Source organism: Protopterus annectens, chromosome 2.part2 (genome assembly GCF_019279795.1).
Source record: "Protopterus annectens isolate FY-2018-M chromosome 2.part2, PAN1.0, whole genome shotgun sequence".
Lineage (NCBI taxonomy): Eukaryota > Metazoa > Chordata > Ceratodontiformes > Protopteridae > Protopterus > Protopterus annectens.
This window is the reverse complement of record NC_056730.1, coordinates 928,074,847-928,102,006: the sequence shown is the minus strand read 5'-3', so window position 1 is coordinate 928,102,006 and position 27,160 is coordinate 928,074,847. Positions and strand designations below refer to the sequence as shown.

General features: G+C 41.1%; 1 protein-coding gene across 4 annotated transcripts in view; it reads left to right on the top strand.

The window, feature by feature from the left end:
* The window catches only part of SSBP2 (single stranded DNA binding protein 2), a 1,934,337-nt gene that overhangs the window by 552,421 nt on the left and 1,354,756 nt on the right, over positions 1 to 27,160 (top strand). The window lies entirely within an intron of this gene.

Below are 27,160 nucleotides of genomic sequence, written 5' to 3'. Positions count from 1 at the left end.
AACTCCACTGACCCCTCAAACTACCGACCCATTGCCATTCTGTCCCCCCTCTCCAAGATATTAGAAAAATGTATTCACTCACAGCTTCTCAATCACCTCCTCACACACCACTTACTCACCACTACCCAACATGGATTTCGTCCTCACCACAGCACCACCACTGCCCTCCTCTCCTTCACTCATATCATTGCAGAGGCCCTAGACAACAATAAACTCATTTCCAGTCTCTTCCTAGATCTCTCCAAAGCCTTCGATACTGTCTCTCATCCTCTACTACTGTCCAAACTCGCAAATCTCCACCTATTCCTCTCTGCACTTGCCTGGTTTAATAGTTATCTATCTGGCAGGGAACAATCTGTCAAATGGCTCTCATCCTCCTCATCTTTCCTTCCCATCTCCACTGATGTTCCCCAAGGCTCCATCTTGGGACCCCTTTTGTTTAACATCTTCACCAATGATCTTTACACCTAATGCAAAGAATCCTCCCTTATTCAGTATGCCAATGACTCCACACTTATATCCATCTCAAATAACATTTCTGAACTACACTTCCTGACCCAACAGACCCTACTATCCACTGAACAATGGCTCTCTCACAACCTATTGATCCTAAATCCCAAAAAGACCAAACTCCTACTTTTCCTTCCCCGTTCTCTTTCTCTTCACAAAACCTCCTTTTTTATTACATCTTCTAACAGTACAACTATCCAACCTGACACCCACACAAAACTCCAAGGGGTCATTTTCAATGACTAAATCAAGTTTAACCTACACATACTCCAATGTATATAAAAAAAAAAAAAAAAAAAAAAACAGAAACTAGGTCTGCTATATCGGAACAAAAATTCCTAACCCCTGAATCTAGACTTACCCTGGGCCAGACACTCCTCACCCCCTCCCTCTTCTACGCTGCCCCAGTTCTTACCAATATCCAGGCCTTCACTCTAAACAAACTCCAACTTTACCATAAAATAGCCAGATTCATTACTAACTCCCCATATAACTCACACCACTGCATTTCTTTAAACTCTCTTCAATGGCTTGAACCTCCCCAATTTCTGCTATCTTATCAATTTCATATGCTACACTCTATTCTTTATAAACCCTCCTTCTGTCCATCTCTGCCTTCCTTAGTCTCCATCTACATCCCATCCCAGACCTTCCGTACTTCTAACCAACAATTACTTGATATCTAGCACCCAAAAAGGTCAGTAGGCAAACTACTCTACAAACACTCCCTTGCCCATGCTTGGAACAAACTTCCCCTTGACGTACATTCAATCTCCCACACCTCACACTTTAAAAATTAACTAAAAGCTTATTTTTTTTCAATTCCAGAACCTCCCCTTGCCATGACCCTATGTAGTCTTCCTTCCCTTTATGTACCCTCAAAAGGACCATACTTAGTACCTCATTACATCTCTCTCTCCAATGTGTCTACTATGCATTTGCATAATTTTATACAAACAAAAAATGTTTATTGTTGACCTATTGAACTATATCATTGTAAAATTGTTACTTAGCTTCTTTTTAATGCAACTTTAACTTTATGCATGTAACCCAACATATGTGAATCGTTTTGCTATAACTGCAATTATATCAATATTGTTTAAAATTGTACTTGTTTTAAAATGTACTACTGGAGCTTTTCTCCTCGGGTCTCCACTGAAAATGGGCCACAAGCCCAGTTGGGCAAACCCGGTTAACAAATGTCAATAAATAAATAAATAAAAGAGAGAGCATCTTCTCCATGCACTGGATGTGCATAGACAACTTTGCTTTTATTTGGACAGGACTAAAAAAAAAAATCTGATCAACTTTTCATATCTTTTTCCAAGTCCAGATTAGGCAACCCAGTTTCCATGGTTACACTAGCCCATTAGATTACCAGTTTTATCAAAGTCGCTTATTCCTCCAAGGGCCTTTCATTACCTGCTTGTATTAAAGCCCATTCTACTAGATCTCTTTCTGCTTCCTCAGATTTTTGGTCCAAGATTCCCATAGTTGAAGTTTGTGCAGCGCCTACATTGTCCAACTACCATACCTTTAGTTTCCATTACAAGCTGGACATTTTCTCCAGGTCTAGGTCTTCCTTTGGTTCTGCTATGTTTCGGAATATCCTTCCTTGAGGGCCTCCTAAATTTTGTAGTAGCTGGGGACTCCTTCCCATAGTTGGAAGAGCAAATGAAGACAACTACATCAGATAAAGAAGTTATGTACTCACCATAATGCTCCGTCTCTGTTGTTGCCTCTCATTTGCTCTTAAACCTTCCCTCCCTCCATCCCCCTGTCTTTTCTAGGAACTAACAGATGTTGTTTTGGACAGATGCTTCTGTTTCCCTTGAGCTTCTGAAGTATCCTAGCTTGGCTGATACTTTATTCTATGTAATGTCTCCTGCCTTTGGGTGTTTTGTTTATGTGATATGCTGCATTGTGATAAACTTGATCTGAGGGATTTGGAGGAGAGAGGCACCATCAGCCTTACAGGAAACAGTCCCAATGACTTCCCCACTGCCTGCGCCAAGCACTTATCTTCTGGCAGCACCTTTAAGGGGAAAACTAGCACTTTTTTCTCAAAATTGGCACATAATAACCCAGGACAAATGGGTCTTAGACATAGTGTCACAGGGCTACAAGTTTCACTTTCATACCGTGCCAAGGGCAAACGGTTGGCCAGACCTGCCAAAAAAACAATGGGCAGAGGCACAAAAACAAGTCTCATCCCTCATGGACATGAGGGCCATTCAACAAGTACCAAAACAAGAGCAGGGACAAGGATTTTATTCAAGACTGTTCTTGGTACCCAGAAAAGACAAAGCCTGGAGACCAGTACTGGACCTATCTATTCTAAACACATATCTGGACATACCAAAATTCAAAATGTTGACCTTACAGCTGCTTCTGCCCATGCTGTCAAGAAGGGCTTGGCTTGTGACTTTAGACCTAAAAGAGGCATACCTGCATGTCCCAGTCAGACAAACATGCAGAAGATATCTCAGATTCAAAGCTGGCTCAATGCACTACCAATTCTCTGCACTGCCCTTTGGCTTATCTACTGCGCCCATGGTCTTCCCAAAGTGCCTGGCACCAGTAATTGTATTCTGCAGACATAGGAATACAAATATATCCTTACTTGGACGACTGCCTCATACAAGCAGAGAACAAGGAAATTCTACTACAGCATCTGGCATTTGTAAAGAGATTACTACCATGCCTAGGGTACACAGTCAATGAACAGAAATCAAAACTAGTACCCTCTCAAGAGATAATATTCCTGGCTGCAAGCTGAAATACAACTGCCCAGATGGCTTCTCACGCCAGACAAACAAAAGCAACTGACTACCTGTTTCAAACTGTTGGCAACAAAGACCCAGTTATCTGCAAGAAAAACTCTGCAGGCTTTGGGCTTCATGGCATCCTGCATTCTACTAATTCCATATTCAAGACTGCATATGAGGAAACTTCAATGGTACCTAAAAAGTGTTTGGACTCAGCATTGCCACAGCCTGGAAACAATAATTACTCTCATTCCTGGCCTGCAACAGGAGTTTCGATGGTGGGCGAAGGCCTGTCACCAGAACAAGGGACAGCCATTCACCTTACCCCCAGCCAGGCAGACATTGACAACGGATGCATCAGATTATGCCTGGGGTGAACACATGGCAGGAAGATGTATTCAAGACACATGGTCCGTCAATCAAATGCATCTACATATCAATCAAAAAGAGATGCTAGCTGTTCAGAATGCCCTGACAGCCCTCAAGGACCTACTTCATCCGGGACAACTACTGATAAAGACAGACAATACCATGGTCATGTGGTATATAAACAAACAGGGAGGCACTCATTCTTACCACCTCTGCAGACTAGCCATGACTTTGTGGGACACAGCATTGACTTACCAAGTACATCTGCAGGCATAATTCCTGCCAGGAAAGATAAATACTCTGGCAGACGAACTAACAGAAACCTCATGGATCCCCACAAGTGGAAATTGGATCCACAAGTCTTCAACATGATAACAAGGAAATGGGGATGCCTGGACATAGACCTATTTGCCTCTCCTCACAACTGCCAACTAGAGAGATTCTGCACAAGGACTTATCACAGACAAACATGGAAAGTGGATGCCCTATCTTTCAACTGGAAAAACTTAACAGTATATGCCCTTCCTCCACTGCCTCTCCTCCCCAAGGTACTCTTAAAGGTCAGACAAGAGAAGCCAGAAATTATACTGATTGCCCCAGACTGGCCCCGCCAGTACTGGTATCCAATCCTAAGGAACTTGTCTCACTGCCTAGCCTGGACCTTACCTCAAATACCTCACCTACTGTTCCAACAAAACAATCAGTTCCTGCACAGCCAACTCAAGACCTTAAATCTGGCAACATGGCAGATAATGTAGTCATACAAAACACACCTCTCACTAAAGCGGTGATGGATGTCATTTTGGAGGCCAGGAGGCCTAGTACTAGAAAATCTTATGTTGGAAATTGGAAGAGATTCTGTGCCTGGAACCAGGCACAAGGAATTGACACAGCAGTACCAAATATTCCTCAGATTTTGCAATACTTAACTGAGATGCTGCACAAAGGCCTATCCTTTTCATCAGTTAAAATCCATGCCTCTGCCATTTTGGCTCATTACAATACAGAGCCACCAATCTTTTCTCATCCTTTGTAAAGGCAATACTTCAGAGGAGCCAAAAACATAAGGCCTCCAAGCAGATCACCAATACCTGCATGGGACCTCAATTATGTTTTGGAAAAACTCACCCTGCCCCCTTTTGAGCCAGCCGCTACAGCTGATATAAAGTTTTTATCTTGGAAAACAGCTTTGCTTCTAGCAATAGCCTCTGCAAGATGAGTCTCAGAGCTACAGTCACTCATGGCTGTGGAACCTTTTATCATTTTTTATCCAGACAGGGTTTCTCTGAAGACAAACCCGACATTTATGCCTAAGGTAGTGTCCAGTGTGGCCCTTAACCAAACTATTCATCTGCCTACTTTTTATCCAAACCCACAGAATAAGGGGGAGAGAATTCTGCATTCCTTGGACATACACAGACAGCTACGCTTCTACTTGAACAGAACCAAAGCTTTCAGAAAGACTGAGCAACTACTAGTGGCATATGCTGCAGGATCACAAGGATCACAAGGAAAGACTATCTCAAAGCAGACTATTTCAAAGTGGATAGGCCACTGCATTCGTTTCTGCTATTCACAACATGGCAAGCCAGTGCCTAAGGGCATTAGGCCACATTCAACCAGAGCAGCAGCCACTTCAGCAGCCTTCCTCAGAGGAGTACCAACCAAAGACATTTTAGAGGCTGCTACCTGGAGTTCAGTGCACACCTTTACAAAGCACTATCATTTACCACTCTACTCTAAATCCAGGGCAGGCTTTGCCACTGAATTTCTGCAGGGCCTCATAGCTGCTCCTAATGCTATTTAGCTCCAGCCTCCCAACCATAGCTTTGGGATTCAACCCAAGTGTAATGACTGCAACAGTGAAACACGAAGAACATAGTACAGTTGTGTACACTTACCATAAATGTAGATGATCACCTGTATTCACTGTTGCAGTCCAGGTTACCAACCCACCATCCCCCATCTATTTTTGCTAGAACTTAGCTGCACTTTTCTAATCTATACAACCTATGTGGTGTATTTGCTTGTAGATGAAGGTTTAATATATTTTGGTGCATGCATGTTTTATTGGCATATTTTTAGCCTTCCCTTTGGGGGGCACCTGACATCTGGGGCAAGAAAAACTGAAGAAAATGGCGTTGGCTGCATCTTTTATACCCCTGGCGCACTGACGTCAGGCAAGAGGCAACAACAACCGACGCCGGACATAGACTTTGGAATTCAGGCTGACTGAGGGTAGCCTGCCAGCAGGATAACCCAAGTGTAATGACTGCAACAGTAAATACACTCGAACATCTACATTTATGGTAAGTGTACACAACTGTACTTTCCTAGTTCCCAAGACAAAAGGATCCTGATGGCTTGTGTTGGATATTTTGTATCTGAGCCTGTTTTTCAAGATTCTGAAGTTCAAAATGTTATCTCTTTAAGATTCTTGAATTTCTAACCCCCCTCCAGATTTCACATTAAAGCTGAATCTAAAAGATGTCCTATCACCACATTCCCATTGCACAGCACTTCAGGTGTTTCTTAGGATTTGTTGTGCCTGGCTTGCATTATCCTCTGTTTTACCATTTGGACTGTCTACTGTACCAAGGGTATTCACAAAATGCCTAGCTGTAGTCATTGCAGACATCAAGGCATTCACAATTTTCCATACTTGGATAATTGTCTAATATTTACAGACTCTTTTTTGGCTGTTAACAGTCTTTGTCAAGTGTTTAGAAACTTGTACTCAATCTGGGGTTCAAAAAATCAACTTTCAGAAGTCTTCTCTCATACCTTCTCGCAGAAAGATTTTTTGGGGATGTTTGTTGGACTGTGCCCTGGTAACAGCCTTTCTTCCTCCAGAAAAAGTAGACATGTTTCAACAATTCTTCCTGAGTTTCTCCTGTTAAAGCTATGCATCTGGAAGGGAGTTTCTCAGGATTCTGGGATACATGACCTCAATGTTTCTTATGCTTCCCCTGGCCAAGCTACACATGAGGAAAATACAGTATTACCTCCAATTAGTCTGGACTCAGCATCTGAAATTCAAGGATCTGTAAAGAGGAAGATTAGGTGGTGGGTAGACCAGATAGTATGCAGCCTCGGTCTTCATTCTCCTTGCCAACTTCCCCTCCAATCATTCATCATAGATGCTTCATAACTAGCATGAAGATCAGTCTTAAATGGGGATAAAAGTGGAAGCTGTGCAGAATCCTGTGGACAGACAGAAACACGTAAATATCCGAGGTGTTGGCAGGGATCTACGCTTTAAAGGCCTTAATTTATCTCTGGTCCCCAGCATCTTTTCTAGGGTTAGGCAATGCCACAGTGATGTGGCATATAAACAGGGGGGGTACCAGATCTTTCCCTCTAAGGGGACTTGCTGTGATAGCCTATGAGATAACAACTCAGCTCAGTTTGACTCTCTGAAGATGTATACATTCTGTCAGAGCAAAATCTTATTGCAGACAAACTCAGCAGGACCAGAACAGACACCCACAAATGTAAAATTCATCCTGGGGTCTTCCAGGAATTGATCCAACTGTGGAGAATATCTCGAATAGATCTGCTGGCCTCCTTTCAGAAAAGATAAATGAAATTCTGCTCCAGGACTCCTTCAGTGCAGGTCTAGAAAACAGATGGCTACTTGTTCCCATGTAAGGGAATGTTGTATGGTTTCCACCTTTTCCACTGATATCCAGGATCCTTCTAAATTTTCAGGAGGGCTCTTCATAAATTGTAGTGGTGACTCTCTTTTGGACAAGCCAACAGTGGATATCCCTCTTTTTTGATCTTGCCAAGGGCAATTACCAGAAGCCTCCTCAGACTGGATTTACTCACACAAGGCAGCAACAGTTTGATACACCCCAGTTTGTAAACTCTTTAACTGCCTGGATGATAGAATTCTGATACCTTTTAGGCACTTTTTTACAAAGATGTGCAGTAGGTACTAAAGAAAGTGAGAAAACATGCTACTAGAAAATTATAATTATGCAAGTGGAAAAGATTTTCTATTTGGTGCCAGTCAAAGAACCAGGATCCTCTTCAGGCCTAGCTGCCTGTGGCTGTTGATTATTTTGTGAGCTGTTGACTGATGGGCTCTCATATGCTTACATCAAGGTAACTTTGTGAGACATTTCTACTTGTTGTCCTTAGATCCTCCTGTCTAATAATTCCCAAGTTAAACACTTTTTGAAAGTGGTGTTATATATCACTCCACTTAGGAGAAAGGTAGCTCCTCCTTGCGATCTTAACATTGTGCTTGAAACACTTATTCTGTCTCCATTTGAACCAGTTTACTGAGATTCATTTTTTTAAATATCACTTAAGACATAGGTGCACGTATATTAATACAAAAGAAAGCAAAGCATGTTAACATTTTTCCATCTACACACATTATACATTACATGTCTCTTTTATAACAACTGTGTTCAAGTCCAGCATTTCACAAATCACTCAATTTCTAACTTCCATTAAACTTCACCCCTCATCCTGCTTAACGTTATATCTAACGATGTCTTCTCTTTCTGGCTTCAACCTGTGGGTTATTGAATCCCACGCCAGTCAAATCCTCTAGACTTCAAATCACCAGGCACCACCTCCCCTAACCACAATCCACTGCGGCTTAGTAGAAATCTCATATCACGTTTGCCGCCATTCCAGTAGCAGCTCTATCTGTGGCTCCACTACAGCATATCTAGCATATCTTTTTTTTTTCGTTGTTTTTTTCTGGTGTTCTTCCCCTGTCCTATAGGTATAATTAGTGTAAGCTAGGTTAGGAAAGTTAGGTAGGGTTAGGTATTAGGGTTTCTCTTGGATTTATAGCACTTTAGTATGAGTACTGTTAGTGGTGGTCTTTTCCTACCCTTTTGAGATTTTTTGACTTGCCATATTGACTTTTTCTTTTTTGTGTAGGGTCGTTTTTCAATAGAGTTAGTGTATAGGCTAGTGTAGTGTTTACTGTGTAGTGTGTTGTGTATTATATGGTTGTTCCTTATCTATGGATAAGGGGTTCAAGAAATGTGTTGCTTGTGGGCATAAGCTGCCCTCACAAGATGTGCACGACAAGTGTATGTATTGCTTGGGGGCTTCCTACTTTGATTCCCCTGTTCCATTTGTGAGTGGTTTGGGTCTAGGGCCATTAATGAGAGGAGAGCGAAGTTAGTCTTGAAAGATCTGCTTCCCACAAGTTTTTCCCCCTCGGCTAAAAAGGACAGTTCTGACAAGTCTCACTAAAGACTCCAGGACTTCTAGAAGGGGACCGTAAGAGGTCCACCTCTATCTCCTGTCTTGGACCCTCTGTGGGCTCGCTGGATCTGCAGGTACCAAGACTCTTTGGTTGCCCCATTGGCCTCGGCACTGGTGTCAGCTCCAACTCCTCGGAGCTGATTGCCCTCTGTGCCGTCCATAATCAAGGCTCCATCTCCAGCCCTAAATGTGCCATTCCCCTTTTAGGTCAAAGGGGCTCCGTTAGGTTGGGTAGCATCCCTCTTTTCCCCTTCCACCCCACCATAGAGGTCACTGAAGTCTTCTCCTTCCCTGCCCAGTTCTGGGGCTCTCCTGCTCACATCCAGCAGGCAGGCTCTTTATCGTAAAAGCAACCCTCCAAGCCCCATCACTGCCATTATACACTCAGTCATAGAGGTCAGTGGGACGTTTCAAAGCTTCAAACTTGGAGCAGCTGATGAGGTCCTTTGTGCAGACTCAGATGGAATTAGATCTTATCCTTTCTAGTCATGGCCTTCTTCCCGGAACCTTGGCTCTGTCGCCCTGGTTTCCTCTCTTGGAGCCTATGGATCTTAGGTCCTTGGACTAGGCTGTGTTTTCATCTTCAGGGTTTGATCTGACAGCTTGGCCATGTTTGACTCTGACTCCCACCTTGGTCTTGTTGACTCCAGCTGTATAGATACTGAACACAACTTCGGGTTCATCTCTCCCACTCGGAGTGCCAATTTTTGACAGCTGCACTCTGGTCTTGATGTCAGGGAGACTTGTAGCTCCCCCAGGTTCGGACACTTCTCTGGTTTCTTCAGATTCTGGGACTTTCAGTTCCGGGTGGCCATCTTCCACCTCTGCCTTTGATGTCATGGACAGGATGTTCTCTGGCTTAGGGGATGGTTTGGTCTTCCTCAGCCGGTGCCCTATCCCCCTTCTCATCTGTGCTAAGCCTGTCATCAGCCTTCTCTGGGAAGGCTTATGCCATTTGGCCTCCAGTCTGTCCCACTTGATGGGCTTCCTGCTTCTTCTCCCTCTCCTCTGGCTTTGCTGGAGCAGGAGGTCTCAGGCAAGAGGCAGTGGAAGATGAAACTCGTCGACTCTCCCAAGGAGTCCCCTCACTGAGCATACTGATCTTGAGGAAGAAAAGGGGTCCCTTAAGTCGCCATATGATGACACCTCCTTTGGAGATCTGCTGGAGCTTTTTTACCAGTGTGGGGGCTGGACCACTGAAGCCCCCTCTCCAGAGGAGTCAGTATTTTTGAAGGCCTTCAGCATGGGCCCTTCCATGCTCTGGGTGGTTTCCACTCTGTATGCATTCATACATCTAGTATCTTGTAGGGCATGGAAGGAACCCAGCATGATGGACTCCTTTCCTAAGAAGCCTGACAGAATTCTTGCTCCTCCTAAGGATCGGCCACACTGGAGAGAGAGAGTAGACCAAAAAAGGTCAAACTCAATTTAAGGTATCTGCTGGGGAGTGGGGGAGATTGTGAGTAGTGCAGGCAAAGCCCGGTGAGTTGAAGTTTAGAGGATTTGGCCAATGTAGGATCCGAGTCTGTTCCAGTAAACCACAAGTTGAACCAGATAGAGATGGAAAACATGGATCTTTCATTATGCTAAGTACATACCCATCGTTTTGTATGCATTGTTACCACAAATTCCATTTATTTCTATGTAATTTGCTCCTAAAGCTTCCTCCTCCAGTTCTTTTATCTTTTTCAATATTTAATACTTCAGATTTAGTTGGTTTAGATTTTTATTTCCATTTTCTAGTAATTGCTTTTTTGGCAGCAAGCAGATTAGACTCAATACGACCTTACTATGGCTAGGCAATTCAGATTCTGTGAACCAGCTTAAAAAAATTATTTTATTAGTTACAGCCATTTGTTGACTAAATATTTTTGACAGTGTACTCTGTAGGGATTTTTTTTTTAATATGCTAACTCATTATACTCCCCAAACTTCTGTTCTCAGTTACCAATTTCTTCCCATCACATTTCTGCAATTTGCTGTCTACTTGAGGAAAAATTATTTGAAGTCTTCTTGGTGTATAAAAATACCTATGCAAACATTTCCAAGCAAGAATCCTAAACCTTATGAACTTCGTTGCATACTTGGGAGTCATACATGTGTCCTCCCATTGTTCCTTTGGAGACTGATTTTCCAATCTCTCTTCCCAATCCTTTCGAACCTCCACTGATTGATTCTTATAGTTATCTTGCAATATTTCATATGTTGTACTAAATAATCCCTTTAAAACAGCAGCCTCTGTTCTAGATTTGACTAAAAACCCTTCCAGAGCTTGTCTTTCGCTTAGGACTTCTATCTCTTTCTCTTTCCCTATTCTCTGATATTAATCCCTGATGGGGAAGGCGGTCTCCTAGTGCAGTCTAAACTTCTTGGACTCATCCTGCTCTTTCCTTTTCCTCTCTTTTGCTGCCAATACCTTGGTTCCTTTGCAGTTTTTTTCTGCAAATTCCAACCCCTCTTACCTATTTTCTGTGCCCCTACTTGTGGTCATCCCTATTGCCAAAATCTCCTTTCTCAATTCATATGTTGGTTTAGTCCCTAGAATACTTTCTGCATCTTTATGAATATAATATTCTTTATGATGATTTTTTTCAAGGGGCTGCATCCAACATCCCACTCTACATATTTCTTGACCCCCCCACCAACTTCGTCATCATCCCGTTCTACTTTGAAGTATAACCTTCTGCTTGTGTTATATTTATGAGCCTTAACTATGTAGCTCTAATGTATCCCTTCAAATCAAGCAATCCTAAACCACTTTGTTCTATTGGGAGGTCAACGTGTAAAATGTAACTCTTACCCTCTTTCCGTTCCAAATAAATAAACTCTATTAATTATTGCCCACAACTTTTCTTCCGTTTGATAAAAAAGCATGCCTGACCTGTATTTAAAACTAAGGGTACTGAACACTTTTACTACTTGTATCTTACTGTTCATATCTATAAACAAGAGCTGCCAGTTTCTCGGTTTTTGTATTGTCTTTTTAGTCTCTTCCCATACATCTTTGGTTGCCATTGATTTGAGGTTCTTAACACTGAAGACTGTTTTACATATTGCTCTGACATCTGTTAGAAGAGTATCTGAGTTGCAAACTCTTATGGTGAGACAAACCTCCATTTTCACAGGGATATAAGTGTTTCATCGAGAACAAAACCTACCATCATGTCTAAAATTGTCTCAGTATTTACTTTAAGCTAGACTGTTCATCTGCCAGGTTTCTTTCCTGATCCAAAGAACAAGGAAGAAAGGATTCTTCACTCTCTGGATATAAATACTCAGCAAAGACAAAACTTAGCCATTCAGGAAAGCCGAACAACTGTTTGTCTTCTATGAAGGAAAGAGGAATTGACAGCCGTTGTTTAAGCAGACTGTATCAAAATAGATGTCTCTTGCCATTTTTTATACTTACCACAATAAGCCACTTCCATGCAGGGCTGTAGCTCATTCTACAAGGGCACTGGCTTCTTCCCTGACTTTCTAGAATGGGGTGGACTCTAGAAGTATTCTTGAGGCAGCAGACTGGTCCTTTATGCATACCTTTACAAAGCACTCTTGTTGCAGAGTAGGCTTTGCTTAGGACCATTCTCCAGCCACTCTTGAAGTCTTAGTTTGTGAGCTTCCTCCCTTTATTTTTTAATCTACCCAGCTTAGGTTACTATAACAGTGATCTGTATTTCAGACATGGTGCAGTTTTGTAGGTAGATTTACCATAACAGTATATATTGTAATAGATCACTGTTCCATAGCCGTCCCTCCTGCCAAACCTCTCTTTTTGTATATTTATTTGCTTTTGCCAGGTTGTGGATTTTACCACTCATGTTTTTGTATGTAGTTAAGTCTTTATTGTTTCCTAGCATTTTCTTCAGGGCTCTTGCCTCCCTACAGGGCAAAAAAATGCTCTGAAGATTTTTTTTTTGCTCCAACTACCTTTTTATGGGGGCTCTGCATGAGCTAATGACGTTAAATTAAACTCTCCATGGGTTTGATTCTTTGTCCTGACCAGAAATATATTAAAAAATAAGCTGATAGGTCTGCTACTACTGTCTGTCCGACAGATTTTTCTAAGGGGTTTACTGTTTTTCATTGCTGATGCACTTTTTTTCTTTAACCCATACATGGAGCAGATAAAGCTCTGTGCACTGTTAAGAATTAGGATGAGGTCTGCCATTGTAACACTCCAATATGTGTTCTTGACATGGATGCCAAGATTTGCTGTCAAGGGGAATTTCTTAGCATCCATATCTCGAACATGGTTACAATCAGAGACGTGATCATAATCCTCTCTCCATATTATATGTTTCATTTAAAAGTTCAAGTAACATAATGGTTACTTTTCAAATATTTCTACTGTAATATTTTTCTAATATAGCTAATTTTTATATTTATAAGTCCATTCTACCATCTTTTACTTTCATTTTGTAGTATTAATTTCCTTATTGTACACTGTTGTTGTTAAAGTCACTAAATAAAGGTGAATAAGACTTGTAATTTCTAAAGACCTTTCTTGGTAGTACTAACAGTCACCAAAAAAATGATGCATGATCTTTTGTAACACATGAAGGAACTGATATTTTAAATATTTGTTTACACTTTATTGACCAGGTTGGTCCCACTCAGCCAGTGGCTACTTTTCAGGGAAGACTCCTGTTCATACTTACTAGAGGTAATTTGGTTAAGGTATCTGGGAACTTTCCCTACACTTTTCAGTAAGTGCAGCGGGATCTTTTTCATACACCTGGGCTATCGCTAACTCAGTCATTTGGGGCTTTGGTAAAACGTCTCATTTGAAGGATAGCAAACTCATTACTGCAGCACCCCCTTATATTGCACTGCAGTATCAATACGGTAAAATGAATCCAACTACTGGTGTGGTAACAGAACTCAAAACCTTTTGCCCCAAAGACAGTTGTAATAACTTGTGCTACTGAATAGTAACAGTTGGTTATTAATTTTGAATTTATCTGTCCATAATATTTTGTGCATCAGTGTGAAAGCTTTCCCAAACGTTATGTAATTAATTATGTTCATAGTGCCTTAAATATCTTCATTCATTTAAAATAAATAAATAAATGCTCCTTTAGCTTAGTTTTAAAGCCTTTCACTGTACTACATGTTTGTATGAAGGTAGGTAAGAATGTTTAAGTAGAGTTTCTGTTCTGATGATCTTTTAGAAAGAATGATGCTTAGAATCTGGAAAAAACAATAATTCTGATTTTTTTTTAAAGGATTTGACCAGAATAATACTTTGATAGTGTTAACTCCTGGTATCATTGTGTGGTGGCTGCTTATGTGGAAAAACTATATTGCTTTATGTTGTAGGTGAGAAACCAGAAAAGGCAACACAGTGCTACAGCAGTACTGACTTATTCTCCTAAAAATGCATACTGATTGAAAACCTAGTGTGGAATGATAGTAAAGAATGGTCTCCAATAGACATTCGTATATAACTACTCAATTGCTCATCAGCTTGTGTTGTCAACTTAATGACATTTGTATGTGCAGTTAAGTCAGCCTCTCAGTTGCCTTTGTATCAGTAGCAAGGAGGACCAAGGTAACTCGTAATTAAGACTAAGCAATTAGGTAGCCCAGTATGAGGAGAATCTGCTTAAACCTTATTAGCTTTTGTACTTGGTCACAGTTTTACATGGGTAAATGATGACAAAACAAGTTAATATTCCATGAACATATTATACTTTCAGTTTTGATGCCTGCTTTATCCTGCTCTCTTTCTGTGTTGTATCTACGTGTTGTCCCTTGCTGAAATTTGTTTAATCTTTCAGCCTGTATGTCTTGTTCTTCCCTGTGTGATCGAAACACCCAATCTCTCAGGCCCAAGTGCCCCTTCAGTCTTTCACAGCCCTTGGGGCCAGGCTTAAATTATGATGTCTTGCCAGTGTCTTTGTGGAGATTGCATGTCCTCTGCATATTTGTGTGACCTTTCCAGTTTTCACCCACCTCCTTAAACATGATTGTTTATTTTCTTCTTTAAAGCTTCCATATATGTTGTATTTGCTTATGCCTTTATGGCCCATGTCATACCCAAAAAAGGCCCATGATGACTATTTCACTTATAAATTAAATGAATGTAGTTAAAAAATAAATTAAATTATCCCTGACAACCCTGTTTTCTCTTCTGGTGGAGATACCCTTCCCTGAGCTTACAGCTCGTCTTATAATTTATTCTTCATCACATTATCCCCGATAACCCTTCTTCATCTCCCATATAATCCACTGTTGTTCCCCCTTCCCCTGATTAGCTGTTATTCATCCATCAATCATCTTCAGCCTTCTCCATTTAAAACACAAGCTTAGGGTCATGGATGTATACTAGGCTAACAACCACCAAGGCCTTTATAAACCTAGCCGGACAATCCAATCCAGTTGTGTTCCTATGTATCATGGGTGTTTATTAGGAGGGGGTTTGTTAGTTTCGGCATTACTATCTGTCCCTGTCTGTTGGAGTCATGGAAGCCAGACCCCAGGTAAATTTCCAATTTTCCATCCATTAGTCTAGGTTATGCTTAAATGGGGTTAGGGATGGACTCTGCTTCTCATGGATGGGGAACCTGTTCCAGAGCATGGGGATCCTCTAAGACACATTTAGGTCATCAACATGCCTTATTTATGTCGCACAAAGTTTCAATCCTTGGATCTAGTGGTTATGCTGTTCATTTTGCAGATGTCCAAAAGGTTCATCAGAGCTAGATCAGCAGATGCCTTGCATGCCAGACATATATCTCCTCTCAGTAACCTGTAGGAGACTGAATATAGAGACAGGGCTTTAGGGCAATCCATATTGGACAATGTGGTGATAATCTGGATTCTCCTGGTGAGGAACCTTTGTGGACATTCCAACTGTTGCATATGTCTGGGGCCGAAGGAGACACTACACTTCCATGATGGGTCTGATAATGGCAGAATAAAGTGGAACTATGACTTTCTTGAACCTGGATGACATTTCCTTACTTATAAGTCAGGCGACATAGAATGATTTTCTTACTACTTTGGCCATATGTTGGTCCAAAGACAGATTACTGTCTGCATGTATTCCCAGATTCCCGACTGCTGGGTCAGCTCTTTGGGGTGTTTATCGAGGAGAGTAATTAGCCTGGGTGGCAGCTTTCCCAAAAGGCACTATAATACATTTCATAGCATTGAGTTTGAATCTGTGACTTTGGCCAGTCATTTATTTGTGCTAGACCCTCTTGTAAAATGTTTGTGTTATGAGGTTGTCATAGCTCCCAATTTGCATTCATCTGTGAAATTGGTCAGTCAAAGGCCCTTCACATTAGCCTTTACCTCTGAGAAGAAGATGCCAAATAGGAGCAGTCTCAGCATGGAGCCCTGAGATACCTTGCTGGTGACTGATCTCTTAATGGAGGTGGTATCATCAGTCCTGACTTCCTGAGTCCTGTCTTTGAGCTACCTGACAGTTCAGTGAGTTATGTAGGGGCGTATGCCCAGTTTGGGGAGCTTGTCAACTATTCCCAAGTGGGATGTTGTATAGAAAATCTTATCCAGTTCCAGGTAGGCAGTATGCACCATTTTCCACTCATCCATTGCCTTCGTGACTTTCTAAAAGAAGTCCACCAGGTTTAGTAGGCATGGCCTTCCCCTGAAAAAGCCAAACTGAGTTGGGCCCAGTGTCTGAAGGTTGCCTGTGTCTTTGATGATCATTTTCATGATAATTAATTCTGTGGTTTTGCATATTAGATCAGTCAGACTAATAGGTCTTTGGTTTCTGGGGTCAGCTGATGTCCCACCCTTGTGAAGTGGGATTAGCATTGTAGTCCTCCATCCTCATGCTACAAAGCCTGTTTTGAGGTTATAGTTGAAAAGTGACTCAAGTGGTTATTGACAGGTCATATTTCCAGTTATTTAGGAGGCATCCTGGGATATAGTTGGGGCCCATTGAGGCTGTGTTTTTGGCCTTAGTGAGCACGTACAGGACCTGCTCCCTGTTAATAGTGGGTGTGTGTATGTGTGGGGAGGTATGCTAGTAGGCATTTCATGGGGGAAGCTGGGGGAGTGGAGAGTGAAGTTTGAGCTGAATTTGTCAGCCATCAAATTTGCTATGTCTCTGTGCTCAGTGAAGGTGGCACCATTGACCACCAGTTCAGCACACTAATGTGTACTGCCTTTGTGGTTTCAGACATAGCTATAGAAGGCCTTGTGGTTGTCTTTAGCCTGTGAGGCTCTGTTGACTTCGTAATAGGCCTTGTCAGACTTAGTCCTGTTAGGAGCTCTCTAATTAAACTAAAGAGAAAACTTGTCATTATGGGAGCTGCTCTTCCTGATTTTAGCCATTACTTTTTCCTTTTGTTATGCACCTTAAGGTTAAGATTTCACCAGTGTGCTTTACTTTTAGAGTTTGTTTTGGCCTGACTTCTAGTAGGTACAGCAGCCTCTATACAACCATTTAAATAGTTGCACATTGTCTGTGTGAACAATTCTACATATGTTGCTGTGAAGTTGGGGTTGTGAGGAGCACTGAATTTTTACAAACTATCACTTTATAGGATGTAGTTTGCTTTGGAATAGTTCCCAACTGTTACAGGGTTTGCTGACGTTACAGAGCTGAGTTTTATTTGGAAGAAGACAGCTTTGTGATCCAACCTCACCAGTTAAGATGTGATGTTGTGGTAGTGGGGGTGGGGGGTGCACTTCTCTCCCATATTGTTGAGTATGCTTGAGCCTCTGTTAGGTGTGTGCACTATCTGGTCAACAGTATTTATGTTAGTAAAGTCCAGGAATTGTTATGTCTGCGAGTATGAGGCAGTATATGTTTTCCAGTTAGTCTCTCATGAATAGGATGTTTGGTTTAATGGTGAGTGTCTCCAGTAGATCTAGGCATGAGTAATGGGATTCTTGGGGCATAGAGGATGGACCTATAGCTTGCTAAGGTATGGTATAGGACTTTGTCTGTGGTGATTTGCATGTGAATAAATTCCATGGCATCATCCTGTTTAACCAGTGTAGAGTTATGCTTTTTAGTGGTATAGACTGAAACTCCTTTTGTCATTGTCTGTGCAGCATGTTCATATTCTGATATGTTCATAGGAGATTACTAGGCTAACATCCCTAGAACCTTTACAAGACTAGCCATATTTGTCCTGAGTTTCTCTGTTATCAATAGGTAGGTGAACAAAGTTCACAGAGGTATGAGCATATGTTATCTAATACCGACTACCTCTGTACATGAGGGACATGGGACCCACCCCAGGAGTGAATTTACAATTTACCATCCATTGATCTAGGTTGTGCTTCAAGAGGGTCAGGGAGGGACTTTGCTTCACTTGAATGGGAAGCTTGCTCCAGAGAAGGAGTAGTCTTTGAGAGATGTATCTCTCACTCCAGCATGATTTGTTCACGTCAGAGGCTAGGTTAAGATCCCTGGAGTGAGTCACCCTCATGCATTTTGATTTACAAATGTGTAACATTTCCATCGGGGCTGGATCAGAGACTACCTTGTAAGCCAAACACAGATCACCTCTTAGTAGCCTGTGAATACAGTGATAGGGCTTTCAATATTTCCACATAGGACTTATCTTTTGTACCTTATATTTTACTGGTGCAAAATCTCTGTGGTCTCTTCAGCTGTTGCAGGTGTCTGGTGAGATACATTCAAAAGGGTGCATTGTACTCAATTATTGGTCTGATGAGGGCCAAGTATATTGGAATTGTAACATCCTTTGATCTGGATGCCATGCCTTTACTTATGAGGTGTGCCACATAGGACTTCCTCACCACTGTGGACACATAGTGGTTGAAGTTCAGATTACTGTCAAACTGAGAACCCAGATCATGTACCACTATGTCTACTGGTGAGGGGTACTGTCTATATTGTAGCTAGCTGGGGTATTAGCTTTCCCAAAGGGAATAACTATGTATTTCTTTTTGCATTTGGTATCAATCATTTGTGTGTGTTAATCCTTTCTGCAGTATATTAGTATCGTTTGGTGACTCAGTTGCCCCCAGTTTGTAGTCGTCTGTGAACTTGGTCAGTCAAAGGCTGTCCACATTTCCTGGACTTCTAAGAAGTAAATTCAGAACAGTAGATGGCCTAAATGCGTGGAAGATACTGAAGCCTTGCATTGACAATGTGCTTTCTGTGGATTTTAAATCATGTGTCGGTAAAGGCACAGATGTCAATATTCTCCAGAGTAAGGTGAGCTTGTATAGTGTGAAGTTTCTTGTTTAGGCTTGTAGCATTGAGCAGTAGTACCTTTACGTTTCTTTGAGTTTTACTTGATATTTGTTAGGTTTATCAATTTGGCATTGCCTAAAAATGTCTCTGAGGGGGTGGATAAAGTTTTAGCTAATATACTTAAGCCAATGAGAGACAGATGCAGACCATCTTTTGCAAAGCAGTGTGATTTATTAACCATGTCATCCCATGCTGACAAGTATTGAATCCCCATGGAAAAACACCAGAAACTAAGCCAGTTATTGAAGTCCATCATATTTTGTTTGTACTGTGGCATCATACTCGGTGAAGGAAGAATGCAGCTCAGTGCAAGGCATATACCTGCTTAAGACACACATTCAGAGAGAACAGCAATATCTTTCTTCATATAGTCCAGGGAAGTACTTCTCAGGTCAATAAAGGCCATGTGGACTGTGATAGAATCATACCTGTACCTGTGGTGTAGTGACTTGCGTATATGCATAACTTGGGGGATCTTGACTCCAGATAAGCAACTAACCATTATCTTCTCCATGTTCACTCTGGTGAGTGGGACATCTGTCTGTCGTACAATGAAGTCCCCATGATGACTGCCCTGGGTATTGTGTTTGCTTGCCTTATGGGCTTTGCTCTTGAGGCTCGATTGGGTGTAGGTATATGTGTGGTGTTTGGTGTTGCTTTTGGTGAGTGCTTTAGAGATTGCTGAGGATGGATGTTGCTATTTTTAGGCTTAGGATGTCTGAGGTTTGGGAAGTTTGCTTTTTTGTGCCTCAGCATAAGTTGGTTTGTGTGTGTGTGCTGGAAACTGTGGTGGATTGAGTGCATGTGTTCTTGACAACCTTGTTCATATACAAGAGTTTTGCCTTCACTGAAATAGTGTATGTGCATCTCTCACATGCTGTGTTTGTTTAAGGATTAAATGGCTGTCTGTGAACACAGGACAATTACTACATTGAGTCATGATGCTCATATCTATCAGGCTGGCTGTAGTGACATTTGGAAATGCGTATCCATATTGTCTGGACCTCTCTAAGTCACACTGCTGTCCCCCTTTCTCCTCCTTTACCCTTCTCCCATCTCTCCACCCCAACCCCTTACTCTACACCCTCTGTAAATATTACTTGCTAACATCAAAAGTCAGTAGTTGTAGACTGATAGTAATACTTCCTGTACACAACCTCATAATACCTTCGCAGCATGGCCAGTCAAGTTTACCTAGTCATCAGAGTTGCCTTACTCTTTCTTTTGACCAGAAACTTTACTTCTTTCCTTATATTTTAATTTGTATGAATCTTAGTCCAGTTTCTTCTCCCATTTTTATTAACATGTTTGCTAAAATCCAGTGCCTTTCTGAATGCTCACTTCAAATGTTTATAACATTTTATTTAGTTTGAACTGATGTTTCTTGTGTCTGCCTGTTACTCTGCTAACACGAATGTACATTCTGTGTATTTGCACCTGTATGTCACTATTATTCTTTGCATTGTTTGTATAGGTATGTATATATATATATATATATATATATATATATATATATATATATATATATATATATATATATTTATTGATCTTTCTCTAGATTGACAGATATAGATACAGATGTGGCTATAAAAAGTATACACACCCCTGCTAAAACGCCAGGTTTTTGTGATATAAAAAAATGAGACCACAATAAATCATTTCAAAACTCTTCCCACCTTTGATATGACCTATAACCTGTACAGTTCAATTGAAAAACAAACAAATCTGTTAGGGGAAAAATATAACAAATAAAAAACTTACATTAAGCTGGTTGCATAAGTGTGCACACCCTTAAACTAATACTTTGTTGAAGCACCTTTTGATTTAATTACAGCATTCAGTCTTCTGGGGTAGGAGTCTGTCAGTATGGCACATCTCGACTTGGCAATATTTCCCAACTCTTCCTTGCAAAAGTGCTCCAAGTCTGTCAGATTGCGAGGGCATCTCTTGTGTACAGCTCTATTTATGTCACCCCACAGATTTTCTATTGGATTTAGGTCTGAGATCTGGCTAGGCCATTTCAAAACTTTAATTTTTTTCTGGTGAAGCCATTCTTTTGTTGATTTGGATGTATGCTTGGGGTGATTGTCATGTTAAAAGGTGAAATTCCTCTTCATCTTCAGCTTTCTAGCAGATGCCTGAAGGTTTTGGGCCAAAGTGACTCTTATTTGGAACTGTTCATAATTCCCTTCACTTTAACTAAAGCCCCAGTTCCAGTGTCAAAGGAAAAAACTTCAAAGACCAATTCACGTTAGGTTCAAGCAAGGTACCCTTTATTACTTGCAGCAAGGAGACAAAGCATGTAGGCACAAGGTTTGTCTGAATTACTGGTGATTAGTATGTTATTCTTATACAGTTCTCTTCCTGTCACACAGAAAATGTTACTATTCTATTGCTGACGTAGTTAGACACAGCTTTCTGTATGTTCTACAGAAAATGTTACTAGACTTATTGCTGACCAATCTGCTGTTTTGCAAAACATTTTGAGAAAAACAACCTGGCCTTGGGCTTATTTTAGTCCATTTCAACTTTTCAATTCTTCAATTGTACTGTTCTAATACACGTGTTACATTTTGTCTAGATTCAAGGTACATTTCTAACTTTAGTACAAGTAATGCTGACTACGGTTCAAACTTTCAAGCATCTGTTGTTCTCTTTATCAAAGCTTCTACTAGCTGCATGTTTTCTCATGGCATAAGCAGAAATTAATATATCTTTGTTAAGTTTCATGACATTAGCAGAAATTAAATCTCTTGTTATTTTCATGACATTAGCAGAAATGAAATGTTCCTTGTTAAGTTTCAAATAGCTGTACAAATTCATGCAGTGTGAACAGAATAAATATATTAACCCTTTTAAGCCTCGAATGCACTAGGCATGCATGTTACTATTACACATTTTTCTAACATTTCCCCCCTTTTAATACTTTTATTCTACTTTCAAGATAAGCATAAACAGTTTTTTCTTCCCCAAACCTCTTCCTACTCGGGATTTGCAGTTAAGAGAGTCATTCAGTTTAAACTTATGAAAGCATTTTTAGTTTTTTAGCAATTCTTCAAGTTCAGCACCTTGGTATAAGGTTTCTGAAACTGAAATGTCTATAAAGTCTTTAATCGGTCTTTTTATGCAGGGGATGCAGCAGCACACACTTACCACCAGTAGGATTATTCCTACACAGATGGCAATCAGAATGTTCATCAGGATACTGCCCCACCCCCAAACAATTTCTGGAAAAAGTCTGTCAATGGATTTGGTCCTGGTTTGGTCATGGCTAACACCTGCTGAATTACCTCAAGATGGTTGCCTATCCCGTGTCAGGAATATACGAAAAGCACTCCTCCTGGATTAAAGCGCACATACTTCCTCTCTCCGCTAGGGTGAAGTCAAGAGCCATGCGATTTTGAAGCACCACTGTTCTCATGGCAGTCAGTTCATCAGTCACCAATTCTAGGGCAGAAAAGGTTGCATTGCTCATTATTTCGAGAAGCTTAGACAATTTTCTCAGTTCCCAGATTGATTTTGTTGCTCCATATGCTGGCAGTACACCTGCCCACGAGATAACAGTATCACTCAAGTCCATATGTGACAGTCCATTTTTCCCTAAGCCTACAGCGTGATGTTTTTTTCCAGCGTGCATTGATTTGCCCCACTGGATTGACAGGCTTCTTGATTTCTCGAACATTCTGAATTTTCATATGGCCGGAACCAGGTACCCCAAAAAACAACTGCCGGACCAATTCTCAGGTAGCCATTTATATGCTTTCCTACCACATACAAAGTAACAATCTTCTACTTTGGTAGTAACTTTACTATGTACTGGCTCTGGATGAAACATTTTTTTGTCGATTATAGACAGTTGTCTATAGAGGTCAGCATTATGTTTTATTTCACAAGTTGTCCTATGCATCAGTTCAACAAATGAATCATAGCTCGTGTTGCAATAGGATCCTATGTTATCAGGTTTAGTGTAGCATCTATAGGGAACAGTCACATTGCAATTGCTCCAACCCACCTGAACTGTATCATTTTTGTAAAAACACACAGTTCCCTTTTGTCGAACAGACAAGTGCAATGCTACTTTATCTTGTGATGTGACATCTGATGTGTCATAAATTGAGTTTTCCCAGGTCTTGTTGGCTCCTAGGGGAACTGAAGTTAACAGTAACCCCCCATATGCTGTTTGCAAAGTTGTGCAAATCCAGCAATTCGAAACATTGAAGGTCTCAGCATACACATATTTGATTGCCTGGTAAGTGTTAAAGTTTCGGTGCCACTCTGCGTGCCACTCTGCACGCTTGTTCAGTTCAGTTTGTGTGGCTGTGAAAAGGAATGGCCACAACAAAAAGATTATTTTCACTAGTACAGTCAACAGGATGATTATGCAATACTTCTGAGAAAATGGTTGTTCTGCATTCCTGTATTTTTCCGACTCTTGCGAGTAGGTGTATTTGGATCTTACTGGATTCTGTCATCTTTATTTCAGACACGTGCTCTTACTCTCTGCCCTAATAGGACCTTCAGCACCGATGGTTTCTTTACTGGGGCTGAGACGGATCAGTCCTATTGATCTGACCCCCCCTTTGTAGCCAGACTTTGTGCTGAGGGCCCCGATGGAGAGGTAAGATTTCTGTCCAGTTCAAAGTTCTTAACTAACTTGCAGTGCATCAGGTGTATTCACGAAGCACGTTCTGCTGTCTTGACTGCAGTGGGTATCGAAAGAAGCACCTGGTAGGGACCTTCCCACCTTGGCGATGACCAATTCTTCCTCTTGATGTTTTTGATCCACACCCCACTCTCCGGGCGTCACTGCCACTTCTGATGTCTCTGTTTGTTTTCTATCTGAAACAGAATTTGCTTCAGCAGATGTTTAGAACTCAGTAACTTTTTCATATATTCAGCTAGTGTGAAATCAGCTTCCTGGTCTGATGACATGAGAAGTTTCCACTGGGGTGTATAATAAGCCCTTCCAAATAATTTTTCAAAAGGAGTCAATCATTTTGCTGTAGGGGCAGTTCTCATGCTCAATAGTGCCAGGGGCAAACAGTATAACCAGTTTTTTCCTGTCTCAGCTATTAATTTTCTCAATTTGTTTTTTAATATACCATTATGCCTTTCAACTAGCCCTGCACATTGTGGATGATATGCACAATGATTTTTTAAAGAAGTACCAAAATGCTTACTCAACTGCTGTATGGTTTGATTTACAAAGTGTGTACCATTGTCACTGTAGATCCTTTCCGGAATACCAAACCTAGGAATGATTTCCTTGACGAGTACTTTTGCCACTGTAGCTGCATCTGGATTTTTGGTTGGAAAGGCTTCCACCCACCTGGAAAACATATCTACAATGACAAGACAATACTTCTTATTTTCACATTTGTTCAATTCTATGAAATCCATACAGATAGTGTGAAACGGATATGGTGGTGTAGGCAAACTCCCTTGCTTGGGCTTTATTGCCCCCTGTGCATGATGTTTGTTACAAATTTGACACATCAAACAAAATTTTTTAAAGTAGTTTGTAAATCCGTACGTTGTGAACACCTGGTTCACCAGCTGTACCATCCCCCCTGTTGAGACATGGCACTGCCCATGGCTCAACAAAGCTGAATATCGAAACAAATTAGAGGGTAATATCGGTTTCCCTTCTCTAGAGCTGTACAGCTCCTTTTCGAGGATTGCTCCTCGTTTTATCCATCGTTGTTTTTCAGCTTGCGTAGTGAGTGTCTACATTGTTTTTAACATGTCTAAATCTAAAATCTCAGAGGGTTGTAATTCCTCATTTAAAAGAAATACTTCTGTGGCTGCTTGTTTTGCAGCTGTATCAGCTCTCGCATTACCTTTTGAAATTCTATCTTGTTGCTTGGTGTGAGCTGTGCATTTACAAATGGCTACTTTCTGAGGTAACTGAAGAGATTCTAAAAGATCTAAAATAAACTCTGCATGATTTATAGGTTTGCCAGTAGATGTTATCATTCCCTGGTTTTTCCACTGTTGCGCAAAAACATGTACAGTAGAAAAAGCATACTGGCTATCATATCAGTAAAAATGTTCACACATTTACCCTTTGCTAAGGTACATGCCTGTGTCAGGGCAATCAATTCTGCTGCCTGTGCAGATAACTTGTGTGGTAAAGGTTTTGCTTCTATAATCCCAGTATCAGAAACTACTGCATATCCTACTAGGTTCTGTCCTGCAGGACCCCTTTTGCACGAGCCATCCACGTAGTATGTCACCTCAGCATCATCCAAGGGGACATCCGTGAGATCTTTTCTAGGTAGTGTCTTTTGCTCAATTACCTGCAGGCAGCGGTGCGGTGTGTCGTCTGCAGGGGTCAGGAGCAGGGTAGAAGGGTTTAAAGTCGTGCATCGCTCAATTGTCATATGAGGTTGGCTCAACAATATAGTCATACAGGAAAGATGTCTAGCAGGGGAAAGATATGCCACCTTTTCTTGTAGCAAAATAATTGCGACTGCATGAGGTACTCTCAGAGTGAGAGGGTGGAACAAGACTACTGAGGCTGAAGCCTGTACTGCCATTGCAGCTGCAACTACTGCTTGTACACAGTGGGGTAAGGATCGTGCCACTGGGTCTAGTTGTGATGAATAGTAAGCAGTGGGGCGTTGCTTATCACCATGCTGTTGTGTTAATACTGATGTCATGTAACCCTGCTTACATTCTACAGTTTGGAAAAAACGTTTATGGTAGTTTGGCAATCCCAGAACTAATGAGGACGCTATTAACTGCTTTAGTTTGCAGAAAGCAGATTCTGCCTCTGGTGTCCATTGTAACAAATCCTGCAGTGCCATAGGCTTCTTATATATAAGGTCAGTCAGAGGTGCAGATTCCAAGGCATAGTTTGGAATCCAGCTCCGGCAAAAATTAGTTGTACCCAGAAAGGACATCATTTCCTTCTTGGTAGTGGGTTTTGGTGCTTGCAAAATTGCTATTTTTCTGTCCTCATCTAATGTTCTACCTTCCTTAGATATTACATATCCCGGGTATTTGACTTGTTTTTTTCCAAAGCTGCAGTTTACTTTTATTTACCTTATGTCCTTCAGTGGCTAAAAATCATAGAAGTACTATGGCATCTTCTCTACAATCCTGCTGGATGGGGGCTGCCAGCAAGATGTCATCAACATAAAGTAAAATCTGACTGCCTCTTGGTTGGGTGAATCCCGCCAAGTTGCTTGCCATTTCTTGTGAGAATATCATTGGACTTTCACAATATCCCTGTGGTAGTTGCATGTATGTATAACTTTTCCCATGAAATGTGAATGCAAACCAATACTGGCTATCAGGGTGTATCAGTATCAAAAAGAATGCATTGCTGATGTCTACCATAGAAAAACACTTCTGTTGAGGTTTTAAATCATTCAACAGGGTGTGTGGGTCTGGCACCGTGGGTGCCCTTGGTATTACCGCATCATTTACAGCTTGTAAATCTTGGACCATACGCCATTCTCCATTTGCCTTTTTAACTGGAAATAAGGGTGTGTTACATGGTGAATCGGGAGATTCTACTAGTATCCCTCCTTTGAGTAAGGTTGCTATAATAGGCTTTATCCCTGCCTCTGCATCTTTTCTTAAGGTATACTGTCTTTTTTGTGGTCTGAATGCTGACTTTGGCGTGATAGTAACTGGTCCCGCTGTACGAATGAGTCCTATATCTGATTTTCCTGTTGACAAGAGGGTCTCTGGTATATTTCATAAGGCATTTTCTTCCTCATTTAACAGGAGTGTCAATCAGCTGTCCTCGCCAGACTGAAAGTGCACAGCTGGGTTGGTCTGAGTTATCCAGTTTAACTTCTGTATTTGTATTCCCTGTTGTGACAGTTCTAGTTCTGTCTGTTTCTCCCATCTCGTGACTTTTTCTCCTAGGTCTGCCCATTCTATATTTCTGTTTTTGGTTAAGCTAATGTGGTAATCGATTAGATTTATAAAGTGCAAAGAACTCCTGGGGCAATGAACAGCTGGCTACACTGTTCCCTTCTGTGTCCCAGTACAGGTTACAAATATCAATCTGTTTGCATGATTTTTAAATAATTCTTGCTCATATTCCTTATCC